The sequence below is a fragment of the Phascolarctos cinereus genome, unplaced genomic scaffold (genome assembly GCF_003287225.1).
Source record: "Phascolarctos cinereus isolate Bilbo 61053 unplaced genomic scaffold, phaCin_HiC Scaffold_5;HRSCAF=322, whole genome shotgun sequence".
Lineage (NCBI taxonomy): Eukaryota > Metazoa > Chordata > Mammalia > Diprotodontia > Phascolarctidae > Phascolarctos > Phascolarctos cinereus.
The window spans coordinates 445,023,099-445,032,038 of record NW_027555958.1 but is presented as its reverse complement, the minus strand read 5'-3'; the positions used below and the strand labels follow the sequence as shown (position 1 = coordinate 445,032,038).

The 8,940-nt window shown below is 41.8% G+C and overlaps 1 long non-coding RNA gene across 1 annotated transcript; it reads right to left on the bottom strand.

The window, feature by feature from the left end:
* Window positions 1–327: 327 nt before the first annotated feature.
* Window positions 328–7,194, bottom strand: LOC110200237 (uncharacterized). The gene is made up of 3 exons (XR_013487406.1): window positions 6,930–7,194; window positions 5,719–5,844; window positions 328–3,889 (listed from the first exon to the last, which is right to left on the bottom strand). It is a non-coding gene; the product is annotated as an uncharacterized LOC110200237 (long non-coding RNA).
* Window positions 7,195–8,940: the final 1,746 nt, after the last annotated feature.

Below are 8,940 nucleotides of genomic sequence, written 5' to 3'. Positions count from 1 at the left end.
TAAAGTGAAATAAGTATGGCTCTGACAGAATGGGGTCAGAACAACCATGCTACACACACACACACACACACACACACACACACACACACATGTATGTATGTATATATACATGTCTCCCTCATTAGAATGGAAACCCCTTGCAGTCAGGCACTGTTTCCCATTTGTCATGATAGCTATCCCCAGAGCCAGCACCACGTGGGCACAAAGTAGCCCAAGGATGGACTTGCTAATTGATTATTTCCCCATGACCACCCTCCAGATTCTTGAACACAAGAAAGGATTTCCAATTCAGTGCAAAGTAGGAATGTGATGCACTTAACCGTTTTATTAATCTCACATGGGCAGACCCATTTTAAAACAAGAACAACAGCAACATGAATGCGCTACAATAACTGACTTGGAGGTTCACGCCAGGTTATTTCCTTCACAACAACCCTATGAGACAGGTGCTAAGACAGTCTGATCACCCCGTAGAGGAACCAAGAATTTTCTTCCCAAATGAATTTAGTGCTTGCCACCCCCAGGAAGGTTTATCTTGGAGTGCACAGGGGCCCTTACCTGAGAAGCTGTCCCAGTAATAGCTTCTACTGAGTCTAAAGCTAAAGTTGCTTTTATGAGGCATGGGCTTCAGCATTCTAAGAGCAAGTCTACAGGCCAAAGCCCTGAGAAAAAATCAGCAAAAATCAAACATCTGTGGTCATTGCTCCATAAAATCTTCCCCCTAGAAAGATTATCTTCACCACAATGCTCTAGCTGTCTTCTCACGGGAGGAAGATCCTCTTTACCCTGTGGACACCCCTCCCTCGCCACCCCTTCTGAAGAGCCAGTTCTTTCTGGGGCCTTATCCTCCGGCCCTATTCAGTGGTCTTCTCCTATTAGAATGCAAGTTCTAGGAGGGCAGGGACAGTCTTTCATTTTACTTCCATTTGTATTTCCTGTGCTTATCACAGTGACTGACACGTAGTAAGCACTTAATAAATGCTGTTGATTTGTTGACTCAATTACCCCATTTGGGGAAATCTCTTACAGTGACCGATGTTCTGGAGCTGAGCTTCTCCCCCAAGACTTCATTTGGGAGTAGATGAAGCTGGCCACTTGCAAGCTTCGTTCCTTAAGCATGGCATTGGCCATGGTTGCCAATACTGGGACCCCTGGGATCGTTTCAAATATCACCAGAGAAAGAACAATTCGAACTTGAGGAGGGACATTGGGTTTGAGGAAGGCATGAATAACCATTTCTTGAACTTGTGAAAAGAGGGAGACATTTCATAGAGCCTCTAAGTTTTTAATGTTTCTTTGCTACTTCATTATTATGAATGACCCTGCCCCTCTTCCATGAGTGAGCTGGGCTCTGCTTAAATGCAAAGCATTCTTTATTTTTTAAAAACATTTTAAAATTAATTTATTTTCAATTGGCAACAATCACTTCCATATGCTTCTGAGTTTTAAATTTTTCTCCTTCTCTCTCCCTACCTCCCTCCCCAAGATGGGATGCAATCTGATATAGGCTATACATATATATTCCTATTAAACATTTTCACATTAGTGATGTTGTAAGGAAGAATTAGAACCAATAGGAGGAACCAGCCAGGAAGAGGAAACAAAACACAACAGAAGAAAAAAATAGCAAATAGTATGCTTCGATCTGCATTCAAATTCCATAGGTCTTTCTTTGGATGTGGATAGCATTTTCCATCATGAGGCCCTTGGAGATGTCCTAGATCCTTGTATTGCTGAGAAGGGTTAAGTCTATCAATACTAGTCATTGCACAATGTGGCTGTTACTGTGTACAACATTTTCCTGGTTCTGCTCATTTCACTCAGCATCAGACCACACAAGTCTTTCCAGGTTTTTCTGAAGTCTACTGCTCATCATTTCTTATAGCACAATAGTATTCCATTATATTCATATACCACAACTTGTTCAGCCATTCCCCGATTGATGGGCATCCCTTCAATTTCCAATTCTTTGCCACCACAAAAAGAGCTGCTATAAATATTTTTGTACATGTAAGTCCTTTTCCCATTTGTATGATCTCTAGAAGTGCTATTGCTGGGTCAAAGGGTATAAATGCAAAGCGTTCTTAGCATATGGCTTATATCAAAGCTGATTGCCTCATCTTTCCTGCTCACATGGAAACATTGTCATTTTTTTTCTCTGACAATGATAGTAAAATGAATACCCTAATTGAGTGTCTTTGATTAATTGAGAATCTGCATATTTGATTAAATTCAATCCAACAAATATATATTATATATGATAGAGCCCAATCTAACAATATGTACATATAAAATATATGTTATATTTGTGTGAACACATCACATATATATTGTTATTTGTTTTCAAAGAGTACCAATGATATCATGGGGTGACATCTTGACTTTCCTGTAAATTGGATTTAAGTGAGGCAGGGTTACATAAAGTTATCAGCATCACTCTCTCTTTCAGAATCATCGAAAGCCAGTGGCAGGATGAAAGTCAAGACAACCGTCCATGGTCTGGGATGCAGTGGATGAGCTTGGTGTTTTCCATGTCTGACCAAGCTCTAAGCACTCCACAGCTCGGGCTTAGACTGCCTCCATGGCTGTTAGAACAAATCGTTCTCATCTGTCCACTCCACCAGAGAAATGTATATATGTGTGTGTGTGTGTGTGTGTGTGTGTGTGTGTGTGTGTGTGTGTGTGTGTGTGTGTGTGTATGTGTATATATACCCCTATACCTGGAGATAAGGATAGAGACTGTGGTCTCACACATAGAAGGAATTCCTCAGGTGAGGAAACTCTTGCCAATACAGGTAGTCACCTTGTCTTCCAACCACACAGAGTCTCAGCAAGTTGCTTATAGCACTAAGAGGTTAAATGACTTACTTGGGCCCAGGGTCATTCAGCCAAAATAAGACCAAGACAAATGCAAACGAAAACAAATCCCCTGCCTTCTAGGAGTTTACAATCTACTGGGGACCGACAACAAACCTCATTGACTTCTGGGGGATCAATGGAGATTATGTATGTACCTGAAGCTCTCTATCAATATTAGCCAGTAGTAGCAGCAGCAGATAAACAGATCACTTTTAAGGGCAGGGAATGGTCATAGCTGGTGGCAACGAGAAAGACTTCCTGTAGAAGGTGGCACCTGTAGTGAGCCTTAAAGGAAACCAGGGAGTCCTGGAGGCAGGAGTGAGGAGGGAGTGCATTCTAGGCAAAGCAGGGATGGACGCCTCTGGCAAGACAGGCAGACAATGGAATGACATATTCAGGAAACAATAAATACGCCAGCATCCATGAAGAGGAGTCATCTATTGACAAACACTTATCAAGCACCTATATGTGCCAGGCACTACGCTAAGAGCTGGGGACGTGAAAAGAGGCAAAAGACAGTCGCTGCCCTCAAGGAGCTTACAATCTAATGAGGAAGACAGCATAGAAACAAAGATGTACAAAGCAAGTTATCTACAGGATTTAAGAACACTGGTCTCATGAATTAGAACTATAAACCAAATATTCCACTGGAATTGTGATCTCAGAAGGGCAGACATTCTCTCCAGGGAAGTTGATCAGAACCCACCACGCCTCCCCACTCTTCATGTCCTCCCATAAGTCCCCTCCAGGGGTTCCAACCCAAAGTTCTGGGGCCCTTCCTCCCTTTATCTCACGTGGCAAGGATACTAGTAGAACAAACAGGCTGTCTACACCTTGTTTCCACCATAAGAGCAGCTGCGATCTGATTTCTGATGGGAAGATCAGAAGTACCAGATGAATACCCAGGCAGGAATTTCTTGATCTGCTTTAGACTGGCTGGGTGTCCTGCATTTCCTATGGACTTCAGGGCCAGAATCATGCCTTCTTCATCACCCTTGTGCGATGCTTCAGCTAACAAATCACGAAGGGGCTGGAGAAAGAGAATTCAAAGCCCAGAAAAGTGAACAATGATGCTGTGCTCACACCACAGCAGAAACCTCGTGCTAAGTTAGCTAATACCGGCTCCATTTTTCAACTCGAAACCAGGAAGATGAAATAGGATGACCAGGCATAATGGTGGATCCACTGAAATCAAAGAAATCCATAATTTCTTAATCTAATTCTACAGAATTTAAGTGCCTGGTTAGAAATTTCTCTTTTTGTAGTTGTTAATTTTTTTCAATTTTTATTTCCAGTACCAAATTCCCTCTCTCCCACTACCCCTCCCCCACCCATTAAGAAGGCAAGAAATACACTACTCATTAGACATAAGAAAAGTCTATCTTCTCCTACCAAGGGACAAGAAAAAGTTAATATACCATAAAGGGGGTCAGAAAAAGGAGAAAACTATTTGGAAACTAACAGTTATCTTTATAGACCTAACTAGGAATTTCTATATTGAGATCAGTGGTACAAAGCACATCTCTTGTTCAGTGGGGGTTGGGGGAGAACAATACATTGTCTGCTGTTGGAGGGTGGGGTGGGTACAATATAGCTAAATGACAAAAGAGGAGCTCAACACAGCTAGCCATTTGTTAGCTGACAATTTTAATCAGTTTTTCTTGCTAACGAGGCTGAAGTGTCCTGTAAATTCAGTAACCTGAAGCAAAGCCCTGGTTGCCACAACCTAGTTAGGGTCTTGCTTCCATGGTGGCCCAGTGGATGGAGGGGTTGTCTTGGAGTCAAAAAAGACCCAAGTTAAAATCCTGCCTCAGACCCATATTGAGTGATCTTGGTCAAGGCACTTGAGCTTTCTGAGACTTAATTTCCTCGTCTGTAAAATGGGAATAATTAGCTCTGTAACTCTGGACAAGTCACTGAGATTCTATTGTCCTTCATTTTTTTGTCTGTAAAATGAGGAGGTTAGACTTTATGATATCCAAGGTCTCTTCTCACTCTAAATCTATGGTCTTATGGCATAACCCAATTGGGCCAATTCATTCAAACAATTAGCTAATTCAATGGCAAAAATTATTTGTCAGACAGATGCTTGAATGGAACGCTAGTCTAAACAAAATAGTCTTCTAGTGACCTCCTGGGCACATGTTGAATTGAATGAGATAATAATTGTGAAGTGCTTAACACAGTGCCTGGCACAAAGTAGGCCCTATGTAAATGTTGGTTGTTATTATTATTAGGAGAATCCTCATAAACATTCCACAAGGATATTTCCATTGGTAGCATGGAAGAAATTTTTTAAAAATTGTTCTGATTTAATTGAGATCATTTTTATTACTTATTCTGACAAGGGGAGAACTGGACCATGGACAAGCAACAAGGTCTAACAGATGTTCACCAACCAAGCAGAATATGGCTTAACTAATTTATTCTTTTTTCACTGGGTTAAGAAGACAAAGGTAAATTGGAGTTGGTACAGACTTGAAAGAGAAATGGGGAGGGGAAAGGGGAGTACAGCCAGGAAAGGGAAATACAAAATTAGGAGATTCACAAAGGTATACAGTTAGCAGGGCAGTGATGAAATTGTGATGGGAACTTTCTAGGAATAAGTATTGTGAGGTAAGTAGATGCTTTGCATTATCCTGCTTAGAGAGAGCAGGAGAGCAACATTCCTATGGGAATGCATTTCCCAAGTTTCTCCCTCAGCTACCTCGTCTACCCAGAGGCCTTTGCAGGAATGCCAGGCTCTCCAGGCCCACAACAAAGTAAGGCAAGCTTAGGGTTCTAGCTCCACAACAGCATATGGGGAGGTTAAATGAGACATTCGAATAGAGTGGAAGAGAGAAAAGTCAAGAGACTTACCTGGAGAGGTGATTCTGAGCAGTTCATTGACTTAGCACAATGCTTATAAACCAGTGACCCATAGGCAAGAAACCCAGTGATGCGGAGGATATCCCATGGATGTGACTGGGTATTTTTCAGTATCAACTAGAAAGAAAATATTTTGTTTCTGGCAGCATTGATCCCCAGGAAAGGAAACACATAACCAATTATATTGTGTGATTTTTTAAAATAAAAATACAGGAGTAGTCCTATTGGTATAATGGAAATCTGATCCTAGAGAATCTAACTTCCTTCCAATCTTTTACTCTCGGGCTTTGAGTCACCAAATTCTATATCATTCTCAGCATGCTATTTGTTGTCAGGGGGGTTTTAAAACAGCCTGATACTTCTGTGAATGTAAATGGGTATTTCAAAACAGGATTGTGGCTTTTATTTCATTGGAAGACAGTTTGCCTAATCTCATCTCAAGGAGATCTAATATTCAAAGTATTATCCTAGTGGTAAGAAATCTTTCTTATAGGAGGACTGGATTGTAGATTCCTTGAGGGCAGGGACTATGTTTATTTGTATTTGTATCACCAGGACTTAACACGGTGTTGGCACATAGTAAGCAGTTAATGAATGTTCATTAACTGTTCTATTTTATTCACTAGTCTAATAAAGGGGCATCTAGGTAGAAGTGGATAGAGTGCTGGGCCTGGAGTCAGGAAGGCCTAAGTACAAATCTGGCCTCAGACACTTACTAGTTATGTGACCGTGCACATATCAACTACCCTTGTTTGCCTCAGTTTCTTCTTCTGTAAAATGAACTGGAGAAGGAAATTACAAGCCATTCCAATATCTTTGCCAAGAGAACCCCAAATGGGATCACAAAGAATCAGACTCAATAACAATATCTCTTCCCTTAACTAGTTTAAAGACAGAGATTTCACTTAATTAAAAGAGAGATATCAGGCCTGATCTTCAAGACATCCTGAAGCATTATGGATGTAACTAATGCAAAGGTTGTTTCTTCTCAGGAAGACATTGTGGTGCTTCCAAAAAAAATGTTTTCCCCAGAAATGGGGCTCAAGTCAGCTTCCTGAGTCTTGGATAGAAGGGTGAGAAACTCAAGCACTTTAGGGTCTTATCTGAGGGCAGAAGAAACCTTTGAGCCTTTTTCAAACATTTGCAATCTTTCTAAGGGAAAGGAACATGGAAATAGGACAGAGGAAAAATAAAAGCAATACCTTGGCTTCATCAACAGCTTCCTGCGTCGTGGTACAGAAATGCAGAGTCAAAAGCACAGACTGAAAAGTCTCCCAAGCATTGAGTTCCTGCTGGTCAGTTTTAAGCCTTAGAAACTTCATGGCCTGTAGACTGGCCACAGCAGGGATGATATCTAAAAACAAGCTCCTGAAAGTGATCTGAAAGAAAATGTTCAAGTTCTCAAAGGGAGGAACTTTAAAAAAAAAATGAATGAAGTTTGCGAGTTTTGCTACCTGTAAAATGTTTGGTCAGTGTACTTTTTCCACACTGACTCTATGGTGATAACATCAGCCATTTGGAAGAGCTGGACTAGTTGAAAGAATTTTGAGGACATTTCACCAGGAATCAAGTTTTCCCTGTGGACTGCCAAATACTCCATTACTTCTGCTATCTTAAAAACAAGGAGAACATCTGCTGTGGTGAGTCATTCGACTCCATGCAATTAGGCAAATACGTATTAAGTACTTACGGTATGCAACTGGTCAGTCAGTTATTAAGAACCTACTATGTGCAGGCCCTGTGCTAAACATGGAGGCGGGGGGAGACAGAGAAAGGCAAGGCGGTCGCAGCTCTTGCTCACAGTCTAGTAAAGGAGATAACGTGCAAATAACTCTGTACAGACAAGCTATGGATAAGATAAATTGGAAATAATCAATGGAAGGAAATCAAGCAGAATTAAAGGGAAGGAGGAAGGGTTTCTTACAGAAAGTAGAATTTTAGTTGGGACTTAAAGGAAGCCAGAAAAATCAGCAGGCAGAGATGAACAAGTATTACAGGCGTGGAAGAAAACCAGTGAAAATGCAGAGAAGGAAAATGGAATGTCTCCTGTGAGGAACGGCAAGGAGGCCAGTCGCTCTGGATTACAGAATTGGGGGTAGAGGAGGAGAGGGTTAAGGTATAAGAAGGCTGGAAAGGGAGGGAGGTTCCAGGTTGTGAAGAACTTTAAACACCAAACAAGATTTTCTATTTGATCCTGGAGGCAACAGGAAATCACTAGAGTTTATTGAATGAAGGGAGTGGTGTGGTCAGAGCTGTGGATCATTTTGGTGGCTGAGTATAGGATGGACTAGAATGCGGAGAGATTTGAGGCAGGAAGACCCCCCAGCAGCTATTGCAATAGTCCAGGCATAGGAGCCCGCACCAGGGGGGTAACTGTGAAAGAGGGAAAAGCAGGGAGAATACGTGAGAGATATTGCAAAGGCCACATTGGCAACAGATTGGACACGAGGGGTGAAAGAGAATGAGGAAGGGAGGATAGTGCCTAGGTCATTCTTCTGGGTAGTTGGGAGGACCGTGTTACCCACAGTAATAAGGAAGTTAAGAAGAGGGGAGAGTTTGGGGAGACAGATAATTAGTTCAGTTTTAGACATATTGAGTTCAAGATGTCTACAGGATGCCCAGTTCAAGAAGTCCAACAGGCAAACAATGCTGGAAGTCAGGAGAAAGGTTAGGACTAGGTAAGTGCTGAGTAATCGAGAATCATCAGCATAGAGATGATAATTAAATGCGTGGGAACTGATAAGATCACCAAGTGAAGTAATATACGGGGAGAAGAGAAGAGGGCTCAGGGGTCCTATGGGACACCCACGGTTAGTGAGGAGACTGAGAAGGAGCTGTCAGACAGGTAAGACAGAGTAGGGTCACCAAAACCCAGAGAGAAAAGAGTATCAAGGAGAAGAGGGTGATCAATAGTGTCCAAGGCTGCAGAGAGGTCAAGGAGCATGAGAATGGAGAAAAGGCCACTGGATTTGACAATTAAGTGATAACTGGCAACTTTGGAGAAAGCAGTTTGATTTGAATAATGAGGTCAGAAGCCTGACCATGGAAAGATAAGAAGAGAGAGAGGAATGAAAATGGAGACACTTACTGTGGATGTCCTTCCCAAGGAATTTAGCGACAAAAGAGAGAAGAGCTATGAGATGATGGCTAGGGAGCATAGATGGATCAAATAAAGAGTTTTATGAGGAGAGGGGAGACACAGGCATGTTTGTA